This window comes from Nyctereutes procyonoides, unplaced genomic scaffold, assembly GCF_905146905.1.
Source record: "Nyctereutes procyonoides isolate TBG_1078 unplaced genomic scaffold, NYPRO_anot_genome, whole genome shotgun sequence".
NCBI lineage: Eukaryota > Metazoa > Chordata > Mammalia > Carnivora > Canidae > Nyctereutes > Nyctereutes procyonoides.
Genome location: NW_026575040.1, coordinates 6,818,658 through 6,836,849, shown reverse-complemented (window position 1 = coordinate 6,836,849; position 18,192 = coordinate 6,818,658). Strand labels below are relative to the sequence as shown.

General features: G+C 53.5%; 1 long non-coding RNA gene across 2 annotated transcripts; it reads left to right on the top strand.

The window, feature by feature from the left end:
* Positions 1 to 393: 393 nt before the first annotated feature.
* LOC129506194 (uncharacterized) lies at positions 394 to 14,803 on the top strand. 2 transcript variants are annotated; one of them, XR_008663719.1, is made up of 4 exons: positions 394 to 606; positions 5,259 to 7,086; positions 9,623 to 9,792; positions 11,474 to 14,803. It is a non-coding gene; the product is annotated as an uncharacterized LOC129506194 (long non-coding RNA). The 2 variants fall into 2 exon arrangements; XR_008663720.1 differs by lacking the exon at positions 11,474 to 14,803 and adding an exon at positions 10,787 to 10,955.
* The last annotated feature ends 3,389 nt before the right edge of the window (positions 14,804 to 18,192 follow it).

Sequence of the window (18,192 nt, the reverse complement as noted above, 5' to 3'; positions counted from 1 at the left end):
TGTAGGAGGAGGAGGAGGAATAATTGAATAAGGTATTTACATAACAAGTTAATGCTGTGTCTGCGGGGCTCCTTCGCAGGACCTCCCCACCCCCAGCCCTGTTCTCACCCACCCTGGGCTTTTTCTTGCCTTGGCCGTCTGAGGGGGCTATGCCCTGTCTCCGCACCCCTTGGTAACCGGTAACCGGGGGTGACATCAAAATCATCAGTAATGTTATTAAAGAAAGAAAATTAGAGGTTCTGGAAGAGGCCAGTACTAGACTGGTTGGCAGCCTGCGTAGGGGGCTGGACCCCCAAACAAGCAAGCAAGCAAGCAAGCAAGCCTCTCTGCAGGTTCTGAGAGCTGATAAGGTGAGGCCGAGAGGCCCACAGGTGGATGATAGGGTTTGGCACCTGCGCTGCCCGCCGCGAGCCCCTAGGAGCCCTTGGGTGCACCCCACCCCATTTCAGGGCGTGTCTCCTTCTCTGTAGCATGCAGGGCGCCCACATGACCCTCTGGGGTCCAGAACTCTGTTCCAGCCGCCCCGCGATGACAGCAGGCAGAAAGAGGAGTCAGGGCACTATGCCACTGGAAAGAGAATTCCTCTTTTGTGGCTGGAAGGGTGAGGTAAGTCACGGCTCCCACGCCTACCTGGGAGCGGCCTTCGGGATGACCCCCGGTCCGCGCTCACTTGGGGTTCTGGAAGCGAGGTTATTAGCTCATAATCACCTTGTTCGCGGCTGGCTGGGAGGTGTGCAGCGCGTCTGACCCCGGGCAAGGGGAACCCGGCCAAGTGCTCTGGCTGCAGTTAAAAGGGTTCACCACCCTCTCCCTGCAGGTGAACTGCAAAGACTGGCTGGGGATTTTCAAAGGGAGTAGGAGGCCTTAACCCCCGGAGCGCCAGCCCTGCTGCCCACTGAAAAGGCAATTCAGGGACCTGCAGTTTCCAGGTCCCTGGGACGGTGGACAGCGCCCCGCGAGGGACAGAGGGTGTGGCTCTCCTTGCCCTGGGGGGGGGGGCAGAGGGCCGACGTGGGCAGGCTGCCCATTCGGTGGCTCATGGGAACACGGGCGGTTTGCATGACTTGCCTGAGCCTCAGGTCCCTTGTCTGTATCTGTAGAACGGGGAGGATCATGGTGCTCCCCTCACAGGGCTCAGGTAAGGGCTGAGCTGCTGCATGGACCGTTCCTGGGCTGCTTCTAGAAAGATCGTGGGGTATAACAGGAAGACTGAGTTCTAGGCCCTCCTCAATGACTAAGTTACTGAGAGAGCTTGAGGAGTCTCACGGCTCTGAGCTTTAGTTTGCTCAGCCCAAGTGGGGTACTGAGCCCCGTGTGAGGAGCTGGCTGGGAGGATGAAGGACATGCGTGCCATATAGGAGATGAGCAGATTCAGTGCCTGGCACTCAGTAGGCGCTCAGGAGCACCTGCTCCCTACCCATCACAGGAGAGATCGCACAGCCAGGAAGTGGCTGCCCACGTCTCCAAACCTCTCAGAGCCCCTCACATTCCTTTATGTTCCTCATCTATAAAACATGGAGACGACAACACCTTGCTGCAAAGTAGACGTGTGTGCTCCCAAGCTCCAGGCGTGGGATGAAAATGTGATGGGTTCATCCTACCCCCTTCAGGTCATTCAGTGCCTACTTGCTCCTTCCCAGCCATGAACCCCCATTTATGACTGCTGTCACTTGTCATGGTGCCATGTATCCCTCTGCATCTTGACCCCTCTCGTCCTGGGCTGGTCCGAGGCTCAGCCCGACCCCAACTTAGGACTCGGCTGGACTGCCCCGGGCCACCCAGTCCCTGCCCATCAGCACTTCAGGCTGCCTGGAGAACTGCCAGGGACAAAGGAAAGAAGAGAAAATGAGGAAGGATGTGGCTTCCATGGACCCCGAGTTGGGGAGGCCCTGAGGGAGAGAAGCCGGAGCGTGGACCGCACTGCGCTGGGGCTGAACGCGGTCTCTGCTCCTGGCCGGATGCCTGTGAGCCTCAGCGTGCTCCTCTGGACAGTGGGGCTCACCCTTCATTTTTAGGGTTGCTATGGAGATAAAGTGAGGTGGAGTTTGCAGGTGTCTGCCGTTCAGCAGATGGTCCACCTCTGCAACTGGGCATCCTTGTTACTGAATGTGCATTTTGCTGCTCCTGACAACTGACTGAGGGGACCTGGGGCTTTGGTTTGCTTTGGCCATTTCCCAGGAGGGGTTGTTTATTTATTTATGTATTTAAATGAAGAGACCTTTGGAACCCTTGGGGAGCCCGCCCCCCAGCCCTGCCTTCAGGCACACCTGCCCCCTCTCACCCCGGGAGGCCTCTCCGTGGCAACCCTAAGGCCTGCACATGCCCCAGCGCCCATCCCTTGGGCAGTGTCCTCTTGGGGCTTCAGACCAAAGGGGGTCAGCCCCGCCCCTGGCTGCCTCAGAGGGAGAGGGGGTGCAGGCAGGGGCAGGGCCAGCAGAGCCCTGGAGGGAGGTGGGTGAGAGCAAAGGGAAGGGGGCCCTGGGAGGGAGACGGCTCATCTAAAATGGGGAAACTAATGAAGAAATCTCCATCTAATTAGACAGGCTGCAGTTTTAATCAGAGTTTCCTTGGCGAAACCTGTTTGCATGTTTTCTGTCATTCAGCCAATGTGTTAATTAGGCAAATAGTATTAATAACGATATTCACATCGGGAAAGTTAAGAGGCGAGGGACAGGTGGAGGTGACATTTTGGGAGCCGTGGAGGGGCTTGGCTTTGCAGGTGGCGGGAGAGGGTGGAAAGAAGGTGGCCGGTGGCCCCCAGGGAGGGTGCCCCAGGGGAGGCTTAACCCAGGTGACCAGAAGGCTGTGTGCACGGGGCGGGCGGGGCAGGTACTGCTTCCCGGTCCAACCGCCTGCACTGCCCACCCACGCAGGACCCGGGGTCCTCGAGGCTCCTCCCATCACAGCCTGTGCCCCCCCTCCCCCGCCCTGGCACAGTCTCAGCAGTCCGGCATCAGGACAAGGGGAGGCTCCTGCAGGTCCACCTTGCCTCCCCTCGGAAGGAAGCCTGTCCACAGCCAACATGACACCTGGCCGCCCCCGCCCCCCCCCAGCATCCCAGACCCCACTGCACACCCTCGGGACTGGGTTCCTAGGAGGGAGCGCTCTCCTACCTCGAAATCGTGTATAGAGAAGGAACCTTAGAAATCAGCCAGCAAGCCTCCTTCCCCCGGTACGGGGAGCCCTTCCGTGACATCCCCACCGGTGTCCGCTTAGATGCACCCTGTGATGGGGCGCTCACACCTGCTGACGCCACCTGAGCAGCCGGCCATCTGGGCTCCTCTTTGTTTGGGGTAAAATACTCCCGGTTGCAATGTTTAGTCCATGGACCCAGCTCGGCCCCCTGAAATGCACAAAAGCCCAGGCTCTCTCCTGCAGGATCTTCTCTCCGGGATCTGCAGCCGCAGCCTCCGGGCAGGTCCGGGCACACCTGGTGCTGCCTCTTTGGACGCTCCTGAGCACCTACTGAGTGCCAGACACTGAATCTGCTCATCTCCTATATGGCGTGCATGCCCTTCATCCTCCCAGCCAGCTCCTCACACGGGGCTCAGTACCCCACTTCCAGAGTCCCTGACTCTGAGGGCACAGGGATTCCGAGGGTGGTGGCTGGAAGGGTGGGATTCAGCTCAGGACAAGAAGAGAGCTTCTAACCCCAGTAGATGGGCTGCCCCAGGAGGGGGTGAGCTCTTCGTCATCGGAGGGCTGCAAGCAGAGGTGGATATGAACGTGGTTGCGTGGGAGCTGGCGTCTGAGGGCTGCTTTCTCGGACATGCCATTCATCCTACCAGTATTTACTGAGCACTCCCTGTGTGCCAGCTGGTATGCCAGGCTCTGGGGTCCCCCGTGATTGGCAGGCATGGTCCCTCGTGGAGCTGGCTGGCTAAGTTGGTGAGGCGTCCATCTCCCTGTCTGCTCTGGGCGGGGGGGGTCTTTCCTCTCCTCTCTCAAGGGTACCCATCTGCCCAGCTGCCCCATATTCATTGCATAGGACTTTCTGTCCAGTCCCTTGGGACCCAGGACTCCTGACCCTGCCTGCCCGGGCCTGACCAAAGTGCACCCTAACTCATGATTCGTGTCCTGAGGCAGGAGAGGGGAGGCGTACTTGAGATCAGCTGCCCCTTCTTACCTCCTTCTCACACCCCCTCAGCCCTCAAATGATTATCTGGAGCAATTAACCCCCTCGGAAACTCTGGGAAGCTACTTCCTGGCCATGTGCAGTGGGAGAGCAGGTGGCCTGGTGGCCCTGGGGAGAGACACGTGGGCACAGCTGGTTCATTAGTAAAGAAGCCTGACTTGGTGACCCAGGTCTTGTGAACCTCGTTTAGGACTGGGGGTTGGAGCCCTGCGTCTGAGAACGAGTGAGGAAGACCCAGCCCTGCCATTAGGGAGCCTCTGGTCCAGATGCCTTCGGCCCCTGCCTCCCGTCTCCTGGGAGGAGGACCCTGGGCTTGCGTTTGAATCCTCGCTCCGCCACTGGTGAGCTCAAGGACCTCGGACACACTTCTTTACGTCTGTGAACGTCTGCTTCTTTGTCAGTGCAATGTGGAAGCAGCAACACTCCACAAGCTGGTTGCAAAAGATTAAAGAGCTTGATGCCATCAAAGCGCCTGGTGGGCTGCCCTGGCACGTGGGCAGCTCCTCTCTAATACTCTGCAGTGGGCAGGCTCGCGTTCACAGACACGGTGGTGACGCTCTGGGCTCGGGGCGAGGTCTTCCTCTCCGTGGGCGAGAGGGCGCTGGCTTTGACCTTCAAGGGCTGAGTGCCTTCCCGGAGTCCCAGCTGCCAGCCAGCTCTAGCGCCTGCTGCTTCCCCCGCCCGTGGGCCTTCAGAGGCTGCCAGAGTCAGACCATCCTAGGGGCCCCACTACCCCCGATGGCTCCCCTGTGCCTCACTCTGCTCTTCCCACCAATGGGCACAGGCCCAGCTCTTCCCGGGGAGGGTTGAGGCCCGGGGGCCAGTTGTCCCAGGAAGCCCGAGCCCCTCGGGGAGCAGGATCAGAGGCGGGGAGGACACGCCTCATTAGACAGCGCCAGAGCCCCGTCCTGTCACCATGGCAGCCAGCCCTCCGAGGACCAGGTGGTTTTTATTACTGAACTTGGAAAACTTTACAGCGGCGCCAACAATGAATCTTTATTCTGTTGTTAATAGCGTGTCTCTTATTAGCATGTATCTTTTCCCCTTCTTAATAACCTTTGCATTTCCAAGCCGCATTTATAATTAAGTCATTAATCCCTTACTGGAATTTCTTGTTTTTCAGAAGCTGCAAACCAGAGGCCCCGTCTGGCTGGCGTGAATGGAAGGCCAAACGCTCCACCAAATTGCTCTGGGAATGTCATTCTAATTATTGGATCCTGACCCAGCGGCTTGCTGATAAGCTCCGGGTTGGAGACGCCCCATCTCGGAAGAGCTCAAAGCCCGCTTCTCCCCGCCACCCCCACCCCTGTGGCATCCCTGCCAAGCAATTAGCCCCGAGGCTGCCTGAGAGCTGATGGCTGGGAGGAGGGCCGAAGGGTCGGGATGTCTTCCCACTCCGCTCCCGCAAGAGGCAGCTCTAGCTCCTCGGGGTTTCCCTTCTCTGCCCCCCCCCTTCAGTGCAAGCCCTGTGTTCTACTCTGCGTAATGGGGAGCTTAGAGGACTCTACACCCTGGTTCTGGGCTCCTGTGATAGGCTGACTTATGTCCTCCCAAATTCCTATGTTCAAGTCCTAACCCCCAGGACCTCAGAGTGTGATCATATTTGAAAATGGGGTCTTGGGGATCCCTGGGTGGCGCAGCGGTTTGGCGCCTGCCTTTGGCCCAGGGCGCGATCCTGGAGACCCAGGATCGAATCCCACGTCGGGCTCCCAGTGCATGGAGCCTGCTTCTCCCTCTGCCTGTGTCTCTGCCTCTCTCTCTCTCTCTCTGTGTGACTATCATAAATAAATAAAAAAAGAAAAGAAAAGAAAATGGGGTCTTTAAAAAGACACCTAAGGAGTGCCTGGGTGACTCAGTCGGTTCAGCGCCTGCCTTCGGCTCAGGTCATGATCCCAGGGTCCTGGGATCGAGTCCCGCACCAGGCTCCTTGCTCAGCGGGGAGCCTGCTTCTCCCTCTGCCTCTGCCCCTCCCCCTGCTCATGTTCTCTCTCCCTCTCCCTCTCAAGTAAATAATGTCTTTAAAAAATAGGTAACTAGGGGGCACTTGATGGGATGAGCACTGGGTGATATGCTCTATGTTGGCAAATTGAGCTCCAATAAAAAAATAAATTTAAAAAAATAGGTAACTAAGCTAAAAATAAGTTTCCCAGGGTGCGGATCCAGTGCAACTGGTGTCCTTATAAGAGGAGGACACGAGGACACGGACACACACGGAAGGAAGGCCGTGCAAAGGCACAGGGAGAAGACGGCCATCTACAAGCAAGAAGAGAGCCTCAAAGCAACCAACCTGCGGACACTGGTGTGAGAAACAAAGGCAGAAGGGAATACAGATAAAATTAAATGTCCATATAACCTGCAGCCCGACAAACCATTGAGGCAGACAGAGCCTAATGTTCCTCCAGGAAGCTCCTGTCTTAATGTGAATGCCTTGCTAGAGGGCAAAACGACCTTGGTCTGCCAATAGCGAGGCCTCTGGTGTCCTGTGTCTTCTTTAGCATATGAGGTTCCTTTGGGAACTTCCCTTGTCTTTACTTCCCCCAACCCCAAATGATATAATATTTGCTCCCAAGAATCCTGGGGCGGCGGCACCTCCTTCTGCCCACAAGACCTGCCCCCACCCTTGCTTAAATAAAACCCCCATTTTTGCACTGAAGACGTCTCAAGAATTCTTTCCTGGCCATTGGCTCCGGACCCTACCAACCTCACTTATATTCAAAAAACGACATCAACACCTTGGTCTCCGCCTCCTAGTCTCTGGAGCTCTGAAGAAACACGCGTCTGCTAGTTCACCACCTGGTCTGTGGCTGGTTGGCGGCCCTGGCACCCTCCTCCGCGACCTGCCAGCTGTAACATGCTCTGGCCCTCCCCCTGACGGTCCTTCGGCCGCTCCCAGGGTCCAGGTGCGCGAAGACCAGGCTTCTCGGCGCCTCGCTCCAGCCTGTGCTAAGGAGGTAGGGCTCTGACACGAGTGTGAGGAGCAGAGAGGTTGCTCTTCTACAGTTTCCGGTAGCTCCTGGCCTCCAGGAAGGTTGGATTCTAGAAGTAGGGACTTGACTAGGGCGTCCACCTTAGACCTTGAAAGGGAGTCTAGGTCAGGGCCCTGTAGCAGAGTTGGGAACCATATGGCAGCTTCCCAGGGCCATTGGTACAGGTATGGGTTAGGGGCAGGAAGGGCCCAGCATTAGTCCCAGGGAGCCTGGCCAGTTTGAAGGGCAAGAGGATGGACAGACAGACCCTCAGAGACTCCTGGCCTAGGTCTCCTTTCTGCTGTCTCCTGGCTATCGCCTCCTCTCTGCCCTAATCCTAAATCAGTCCTCTTCACTTCTTCCTTATGACCCTTTGGTGACTGCGCATTGCTCTCTGTGTGATGACCAGCCATTGTCCAGTCTGACTCCTACCTACCCCCCCAGGGTCATTTCATGTACTCTTCCTTCCTGTCATGCTAACCTTCTCACTGTTCTTGTTATAACATGTTCTTACCCATCTCATTTATCTGTCCATCCATCCATCCATCCATCCATCCATCCATCCAACAAATACTCCGTGCCTGCCAGGTGAGTACCCTGCCCATGTTGGCAGCCTCACCCCTCAAGAGCTTGCAGTCCAGCAGGGGAGGGACCCGGGTCTGAGTCCCATCAGATGACACACATCTAAGATCACAAGCCGAGAAGTGCCATGAAGGGAAAAATCAGGGAGTGATGAGCAAGTAGGATGAGGAGACTCAGGGGTTGGTGTTGGGATGAGCCCATGAGGAGGGGGTATGTGGGCTGAGCCCTGGGTTGTGAGTAGGAGTTAGCTTGGAGGAGGAAAGGGAACAGTGTTTTCATCAAAAGGAATAGGGCCTGCAAAGCCCCTGAGGAGGAGGGGAGCTAGCAGGAGGTGAGGGAAGCATAGAGCCGTGGGGAGAGGGACAGGGTTGAGCCCAGAGAGACAGGCAGGAGTTTGGTGCTGGCCTGGGAGCTCCTGGAAGGTCAGGACGAGACATTTGCATTCCTAGGACAGTGTCCGCTCTGAACTACGGGCTAAGGGTCTGAGGAATACCTGAGGCTGTCGCTAGTCATCCTTTGCGTGGGAATGGCAGTTAGCACAGGGACTTCTGTCACACCTGACCAGTCCCACCAAACTGTCTCTACGGGGTGCTGTGAAGGTCACCTGTCTACTCCAGGCTTTTTTCCCCCTCTTTCCTTGCTAGTGTTTTGATAGATTTTCCTCCAGACACATAGGTATGTATGGGTCACTTAGATTTCTGTAAGCCACCACAGCCCAAGTAGTCTTTTTTTTTAAATCCCTAAATTTCTTTTTTTTTTATTTTAAAGATTTTATTTATTTATTCGTGAGACAGAGAGAGAGAGAGAGGCAGAGATATACAGACAGAGGAGAAGCAGGCTCCATGCAGGGAGCCTGATGTGGGATTCGATCCCAGGACTCCAGGATCACGCCCTGGGCCAAAGGCAGGCGCCAAACTGCTGAACCACCCAGGAATCCCTGGCCCAAGTAGCCCTATTGCTTCTTCTCTGTTTCTGCCCTGCCTGTCAATTCACATACACACACACACACACACACACACACACACACTTCTTAAGAGTCACATGGATGTGCCCCTATGTGCTCACAAACCAGGCCAACCTAAAACCAGAGCACAGCTGTTGTGTTCTCAAGCTGCCCTTTGTGATTCCCACATCTGAGACCACCATGGAGTGACAGGGTCTCACCACCCCACCTCTACCCTTCAGGGTGCCAAAGGGAGGCTGCAGCCAGTCAGCAACGGGGCTGCCACATGGCTTCCTGCCATTAAGACATTCAACATGACAGTTGGTCACCTGTGCATCTCATCAAAACAGCACGCAGCATCCCCCTGCCGCCCTCTTTCCTTTAGGCTTATCCGTGGAAGTGAGTCGGGGAGCCATATACTGAGGGCACACAATGATGGTTGCCCAGGGCCCACCCCTCTGGGTACCTCCCTCAAACCTTCATGCCAACCAGCACATGCAAATGTGCCCCTGGGAGCCCAATCCACAGGAGGACCAAGCATGCTTAGAAAGATCTGGATCGGGATCCCTGGGTGGCACAGCGGTTAGGCGCCTGCCTTAGGCCCAGGGCGTGATCCTGGAGACTCGGGATTGAATCCCACGTCGGGCTCCCAGTGCATGGAGCCTTCTTCTCCCTCTGCCTGTGTCTCTGCCTCTCTCTCTCTCTGTGACTATCATAAATAAATAAAAATAAAAAAAAGAAAGAAAGATCTGGATCCTCACACAGACATGACTCAGGTCCTGGCTTTACTCTAGCATACAGGTTGATTATTTCTTTATAGATTATAATCAGTGTGCATTCAATTTTGAGCACTGCCTTTGCACTCTACACTGTAAGCATGTCCATTTATCACGGTCTTCACAAGCATAATTCCTGACAGCCCCCGGATAGTCTCTTAGGTGAACACGCCACTTCACCTAAGCACTTCTTACAGTTGGACATTTCGCTCATTTTCAGATTGCCATTGTTACACGTGACATGGACGGAGCATCGCCAGATCCTGGGTGATTAGCATACATTTTCAGAAGAATGACCACCGTAAGAAGTATGAAAGACTTCGATCCATGGAGTCCAATTGCCATCCAGGTGGTTTGTAGCAGCTCCCCTGTCCTCAGCAGTTTATGTGGGTAAGCACCAGATCAGTAACTGTAAATGCTCTAGGGTCTGCCTGACTGGGTTACTTCTTAATAACACTGGGAATGATTCTTGAAGGTCAAGGTTTTATAAAAAGCAAGGGGCACTGGCTAAGTCCTGAATGCAGACCATAGGATCAACTGTGTAGAGTCTCTAACCAAACACTGAAGCATAAATATGTATCTAACAGGACGTTATATGTAGCCATTGCTACTGGGGGGTCTTGTGTTGATGGCAATCTCACCTCCTGGGTTAAGATAGGGTCTTGTGTTGATGGCAGTCTCACCTCCCCAGTTGAGATGGGGTCTTGTGTTGATGGCAATCTCACCTCCCGGCTTGCATGGGTGAGGAGCTAGGTAAGTAAGGACCCTCCAACTGCCCTGGATTGCCTGACATCCCAGGATCAGGGATCATCCCCTGCTTCTCCATGCCATATGGGGTGCTCATTCATGTGCATCGGGGCTGGAGAGTTCATGCTCTAGAAGCACACAAGACCCCCAGGGCAAGGGCAGGGTCTCTGTTCAGCTGCTCCTCCAAAGCTTTGCCTAGTTTTCACTGTTTGCTGCTGTGCAAACCCACTGCAGAAGCGGGAGGCATGGCCTTCTTCTGGTTTGGCGATTACGTCTCCTACAGGTGCCTGGGACCACATGGCCACCTTTTTCTCTTTGCATTTCAGTCATAGGAGGCTCTTAAAGACCTTCTCAGCTTTCAGTAGGAAGAGAAAATCTACCCCATGTATGTGATCCCCCTGAATTTACAACCTAAGCCACTTCCCCAGGTCATGTAAGCGAGCGCACCGCCCGCCCCCACCCTCCCCCTGCCCCATGCGGAAGCTACAGTTGAAATTGCACTTGAGCAGGTGCATGTGTAAGGAGAGAAGTTTCACCCTTTCATGCAACGCCTTTACCATGGATTAACTCAGGTTATTATGCACACACAGAGTTAACAAGAGGACCCTCACCGAGGGCCATTTGTCTTTTTGAACAGGACAATCTTTACGATTAATCACCTTTAACAACAAGAAGCAAAGCCACGATGGAAGAATGATAGGCAGAGATGAGTCTAGATCACTCAGCAGAGGCACATCTTATTTTGGGCCATTTTTTGGTTGTCCTTGAAGGTGATGGAAAAGTACAATTTCCTGTTTGGTTGATTGTATCAGAGACCACCGCTACGTGTCAGAGACTCAGAAACAAGCCGACAGTTTATTATAGTGATCAAGTCAGACCGGACTCAATCCTGGCTCTTCCGAGTGTAGCTGTGCAGCTTTGCCAGAATCACTCAACCTTTCTGGGCTTCTGTTGCCTCCTGCAGATCTGAGGTCACAGCAGTATTTATTTACCAACACTGTGAGAGTTAAATGAGAAAATTCATGTGAAGTGCTTAATGCAGTGCCTGGCATATAGTAGGAGCTTAATAATTGCTTGCTGTTACTCTAATTATGAACCCATCATTTTGAAAATCCCCTTCCTGGGGCTCCCACGGTAATTGGGTAATTGCATACCGTGTCCTGTGTCTGAGAGCTCACGGGGGACTTTCATCCCATTAACCCCTTGAATTATCACAATAATGGGGGAGGAAGTGGGGAAGGAGGGATCATCTTATGCTTCTACTCTCAGTACAGCCTTGTCATCCCTACAATGTGAACAGTTCCACCTCCCACCCTCCTTACAGGGCTGCAGCAAGAACCCCGAAAGGAGGAGGTCCATGTCCCAGGACACTACACACCACGGAACCATGCAAACAGAAGCTGTGTTACCATTTGAGTGGTCATTTGAGCCTGCGCCCTTGCAAAGCTAAATCCAGCCACAGAAGTGTCCCAGACACAGGCTGCCACCCTGTCTTCAACCTCGGACTTTCACTTACAGGCTGCGGGACAGGCCGGAACAAGAAGCACCGCAACCAGACCGCGTTTTGGGTTTACTCCTCTGTGACTTGACCTCTCTGAGACGCAGCTTCCTCCTCTGCTTTAAAATTGGTTGGTCCTATCTATCTCACAGAGTTGTTATAAAAATTCGGTGAAATAGTTTGGGTAAAATCCCCATTGACTCAACAAACATGGAGCATCCAGTCTGTGACAGGCATGACTAAAGGCAGCGGGAATAAGATGATGAACAGAGACGAGATTCCACTCTCCCAGAGCAGAGAAAATAGACCGGAACTGTGTATAATCAGGTGCTTTCTGCTGCCAGTAGCACAACATCTGACAAAATGTGACTCCAAACGGCGTCGACAAACCGGGTATCTAACATCTTACATATAATTATCCAAAGACAGCATCCCAGGGTTGGCTAACTCCCAGCTTCTCTGTGCAATCGAGGTTAATTTTTTCCATCTTTCTGCTCTGCTACCCTCAGCATACCGATGTTTGTCTCCAGGCTGGTGCCCTCATGGGCACAAGGTGGCTGCTGAAGCTCTGGGCTGACATCCTCTGACATCCTCAGGCAGCATTAGGAGAAGGCCAGCAAAGCATAGGACGCATCTTCATGTCTGCTTTTCTGTTTTTCTTTGAAGTGAAATTTGCATAACATAAAATCAGACATTTTAAAGTGTACAAGTCACAATGTTAGTACACTCACAATGTTGCCCTATATCAAGTTCCAAAACAGGGACGCCTGAGTGGCTCAGCAGTTGAGCATCTGCCTTCGGCTCAGGGGTCCCGGGATCGAGTCCAGCATTGGGTTCCCTGCATGGAGCCTGCTTCTCCCTCTGCCTGTGTCTCTGCCTCTCTCTGTGTGTCTCTCATGAATAAATAAATAAGATCCTTAAAAACAAAAATACCAAAACTGAAGCAAAACGAAAAGTTCCAAAACATGTTTACCGCCCTTAAAGAAAACCCTCGTGTTTGTTTTGAAGAAACCTTTTCCAGAAGCTCAAAAGATGTGCCCTCAAGTCTTATCAACTCTAATTGAGTCACTTGATCATGATTAAACCATCAACAGGAAGACTGAAATTCTTCCGCTTGGCTGATCAAAAGCCCCTCGAGTTCAGTTCAGCAACCCCTGAGGCACAGGACCAAGACCATGACCATAAGATTCCTGAAGGAAGGAAGGAATGCAATTGTCGGCATGGGGTGGAGCTCATAATAGATGCCCAATGTATGCTCTTCTTCTATCGGAATGAAAGTTGGATGAATGAGCAGATACACTCCAGCCTTTCCAATTTGCCAAAATGAAAAAATAAATAAATAAATAAATAAATAAATAAATAAATAAATAAATAAATAAAACCAAAACAGCCCCTCCAAGGGAATGTCCAATTAATTCTCAGTGCCCGGGAAAGGCATCTTTGGAATCAAAGAACAGCACACACTGTTTCAGAGGCGGCGAAGGAATCGGCATCTGGAGCCTGGATGCTTTGCCAGCCGCTCGTGAATTGCCCAATTATACTGCTTTTCTGATCTTTCTCACTACCCCAAACCGACTGCTCTTCTATTCTTTTTTAAAAATGTTACTCAGTAACAGTAGACCATATTATGCATTTTTGAGACACCTGTTTGCAATCACATTGCCTTTTATGGAACTATTTTGAAGCTTGTTTTCAGGAGCTACCTAGAAAGCCAAAACGGGGCCGCTAAACACCTGCACAAAATGTTCTTCCTGCTTCATGCTGGAGGACGTGCTTCCCCCTTTTCCTTGCATTATGGGGGCCTGGGAGAGTGGCGTGTCGCTCTTACCTATACAGTAGCACCTTCGATGCAGAGAACCTTCCAGATCATCCCTGCAGCTCCCACCAGGAGTGATGGCTAATGAAACTGGCACCTTCCCCGCAGTCTCTCCCAGAACCCCCCCGTTCAGGTGACATGGTAGGCCAGAGACTCCCATCACAGGCAGATGAAGGCAATACGTTGGTGAACTGGGGGCTGATGACTCATCCCCTGTCTCAGAGATCCTGGGTGTCATTTATTTAACAAATTCTGATGGGGCTCACGTATGGCCCAACATTGTGCTAGGCTCCAGACCTACCCAGGGCTGCGTGGACCCTGCCTCCTTGGAAAATAAAGCTCACGTTAATCAAAACACCTTCCAAAGACACAATTAAACCCTGTGGGAACTCTGTTTGCAGCACTGAGACTGGCCCCGTCCATTACCAGGAAAAAAAAAACAACAGCAGTGATCAGAATCTTATAGTCAGAAAACTCTAAATGCACATGGAGCCCAGACAAAGGAGCAAACCAGTCCTTTTTGCTCTTCTCTGGAGCTTTTCACGCTTTTCACATCCCTTCCAGCCTCCCTCCAGGGAAGTCAGGACCTCTCCTTCTCAAGGTATTTTGGATATTAATCTTTTGCTAGCATCTGGTTTGCAAATATCTCTATTTTCATAGCTGGATGGATATGGGATAAAGCACGTGCAGTAAAATATAAGTCAGAGGTCAACAAATTTTTTTTTTAAGGGACCAGGTAACAAATACTTTCTGCATTGCAAGCTCCATGTGCTCCACTATAGCTTCTCAGCTCTGGGTGTAACACTAAGGCAACCATAGATGATTCGTCAGTGGATGGGCCTATTTCCAATAAAATGTTGTTTATGGATGCTACAATCTGAATTTCATATAATTTTCACATGTCACAAAGTATCCTCCTTCAGATTTTTTTTTTCTTCAACCACTTAACAACATAAAAATCGTCCTCAGCTCGTGGGCCACACAAAAGTAAGAGACAGGCTGGACCTGGCCTGTGGGCCACAGTTTGCCCATCCCTAATTTACGGGGTGGGAACATGGGTATTCTTTAACTTTTGGAGATATTTGAAGTTTTCCACGTAGAATGGTGAGAAATGACCTTTCCTGAGTCAATGGTTTGTCTTTTCACTTTGTTTTGGGTATTGTTGTGGCTTTTAAATCAGTATAAACAGGGACATCTGGGTGGCTCAGTCGTTGAGCATCTGCCTTCGACTCAGGGTGTGATCCCGGGATACTGGAATCAAGTCCTGCATCAGGCTCCCCACACGGAGCCTGCTTCTCCCTCTTCCTGTGTCTCTGCCTCTCTCTGTGTCTCTCATGAATAAATAAATGAAATCTTTAAAAATAAATAAATAAATCAGTACAAGCAAAGTACTGAAGTATTTGTGACGAGTTCAATTTATTGACCTTTGAATGTTGGTGAGGTATCTTCCCCTGCCTGACATCACAAGATATTCCCCAGGGTTCTCTGTGTTGGGTTGGGTGGTGGGGGAGGCTTTCCCATATGTGTGTGGTGACAGGTCAGGACAGAACTATACCATTGCCATGAGCCCTTGGCTGTTGGTGCATCCTTCCCGCTGATTGGGAGTCCTTCTCAATCACCTTTGGAGCTTCCTTCATGGCAGGTGTGTTTGCAGCCGGGCCCACTGTCTCCTTTCCTTCCTGGGGAAACTTCTCTTTCTTCTTGCTCCTCTCCCCCGCCCCCTCCCCCTCCCCCCAGCCCCTCCACTTGGTCCCTGAGGGGCTACGATGGCTTCCTGGCTCTGGAGTGGTCCTCACCATCTACCTGGAGAGAGGCTCAGGTCTCTACTTCTCACATGTATTTCGGGGAAGGTTCTGGCTACACACACCTGTGGTAACATCCCCCGGATGCTTTAGGAAGCTGATATAGAGTCTGACTCCAGTTGGTCTTACCCCAGACCCCCTCCCCACCAGGGGCCAGGAGGAAAAATCAGAAGGGGGCTGAGGTTCTGACAAAAGGAAGTTCCCATCACCCCTTAGAAGGAAGCCAGTAGGGAGGCCCCACACTTCCCCATCATCCCCAGAAAGCTGTGGAGAAGACCCAGCTTCCAGCCCCAGGCTCCTCATCTGTGAAGGGGAGAGATGGGCCTGGGCTTCTCAGTTTTTAGACCCCACCACTGTTTATCTTTGACTGATTAATGCCTCCCTCCCCGTCTTCCAGCCGCTGACCTTGCTCCATGGCCCCCCAGTGGTTTCCAGCTTTCCTCTGGAGGTGCAAAGCCAAGCATGACGGGCCTCTCCCATGGTGATGGGGCTCCTCTCTGTTTCCCCGCCTCCCTCCCATGCATCTGTCCCCCCGAGTTCAGAGCCCCCTCTCCGCATCCATGCCCTGCTCCTTCATTTCTCCAACAGCTTCAGCTGACCTCCACTGATTAGAGACCCTCGGGGGGCACAGGCAGGGCCCTGTCATTGAAGCACCCTGTGGCCCCGAGAAGACCCTTTCCCGTTGGGGCCCCCTGTTTCTCTGCCCCTCTTCTGGTTCAGGGCCTGTCGGGTTCCAGGCCTCAAAGGGCCTTTGTCGTTACCCGGAGCTTGTAGCAGCCTCACTTGCATGGGACTCTTTGCTTCTAGACAAGCCGACTTCCTAAGGTCATCAGATATTGGGGGGGGGTGCGGGGGTTTCCTAGGGGAGTCTCACCCAGCCTCCTTCTGACGCTGCCACATTCCTTTTTGGCTTTCTCTCTAAATTAAAACAGGTGTCTTGGCCCCTGCGAACACTTTGGCAGAGTGTAGCAGCAGCACAATGAAGGAAGGCATCCACCTCCAAGGCCAGGGGGACACAGCTCATTATCCTGCTCCCTTGGCTCTTCCGTTTAATTAGGGGGCGGAGCTGCTGCTGCCAGCAGAGCCCTTCAGAGCTACGGGCTCCAGGGAACTCTACTCTTCACCTGCAGAAAGACTCCAGAAGGGGGAATCCATCACTGCTTCCTGACACCCCCCCCAGCTTACGGCTCCCACCCCCTTACGGTTCCTTTGGGGGCACCTGCCTGTGCCCACACTATCTCCCGGGGCATCCCTCATGTGGGAAGGCTGGCTTCTCCCCTGGAAGCCAGTGGAGGCGGAGGATTCGAGAGGATTTGAGCCTTAACACCCCCTCTTTCTCAGAGGCAGGAGTGAGGCTGGATGACACAGGAAATGGCTCAGTCAGACCCAGTATGGACCCAGAGAGGCAGCCCCCGTGGACGGCCTGGCCCAGAGCGGGGACAGGGAAGCCTGCTCCCAGGGTTTGTTTGTTTTTTTTTTTTTTCTTTAGGATTTTATTTGTTTACTCATGTGAGACACAGAGAAGCAGAGACCCAGGCAAAGGGAGAAGCAGGCTCCTGGCAGGGAGCCCGACGTGGGACTTGATCCCAGGACCCCGGGATCAGGCCCTGAGCCGAAGGCAGATGCTCAACCGCTGAGCCACCCAGGTGCCCCGGATTCAATATTTTCTAAAAGGCAGAACCTGGAGGAGCCCTTGAGGTATGATGAAGACCAGGGTTCAACTCCCTGCTTGGCAAATATCAGGAGGAAGGATGCTGGGTAAGTTGTCCAGGCCTCTGTTTTCCCATCTGTGAAATGGGCATCAGAAGAGTACCCACCAGAGAGGGCTTCTGCGAGGATTAAAAATGAGATGACGCACATGTAACAACATTATTTATCGTGATGTTAGCTCTGGTCTGTTCTGTCATAGTTTGTTGTTTCAATCGTATGTAAGTCCTGTATGAGGGACAATGAAAAAGGAACTTTTTAAAAAAGACCTTATCCATGTATTTACTTTGGAGAGAGAGAAAGAGAGAGAGCACAGGTAAGGGGAGGAGCAGAGGGAGAGGGACAAGCAGACTCCACGCTGAGCAGGGAGCCCTATGCGGGGCTCCATCCCACGACCCTGAGATCATGACCTGAGCCAAAGTCAAGAGTCTGACGCTTAACGGACTGAGCCACCCAGGTGTCCCTGAAAAGGAATACTTTTGAGATCAACGAGAGGGAAAAGAGTGGCGTGGCCTGGTGCAGGGACGGGAAGGCAGTGGATGGGCCCCAGGGGGTGAGCGTTCTCCCCCAGGCAAGACCCCAGACAGGGTGGCCCTGAGCAGACCCAGGAGGCCGGGCCCCCAGTCTGGACTGCCTGGCTGGCAGGGGCCCGCACCCTCCATGAGGCCCAGGAGCGGGGAGCGGGGGGCAGCCAGGGGGCTGCAGGTGCTGACCCAGCCCAGAATGTGGGGCTCCCCATGGCGGCCTGGCCTCCAGGGGCCCTGCTCCACTCTGGGCAGCCCGCAGACTCCAGCATCCCGGAGCTCCCGGGGGCGGGGGGTGGGGTAGGAACGCCCCACTGCCCGGGACCACAGGCTCTCGGCCGAGGACTTCAGACGGCGGAGATGCCAGTGCCAGGTAGTCGGCACCTAGCGGCGGTCTCGGCCTCAGACCACAGTGCCGAGGAGCAGGAGGTCAGCCGCCAGTCATGGGAGCTGTCCTCAGTTTCCCCTCTGTAAATTGGGGCTCGCCGCAGGGCCGTTGGGGGGTAAGGATGACACGGCACAGCGGGCGGTTGCGGCCGTCCTCTGGTTTTCTCCGGGTTTCATCCCGGTTTGCTCCCTCCGGCACAGGACGGTCCGAAGATGCAGGCTCTGCTGCCCTGACTCAGCGTTGCCGAGAGCCCTGCTGCCCCCCGGGGGCACCTCTTCCAGGCTATTCTACGGGGTGGCCCCAGTGAA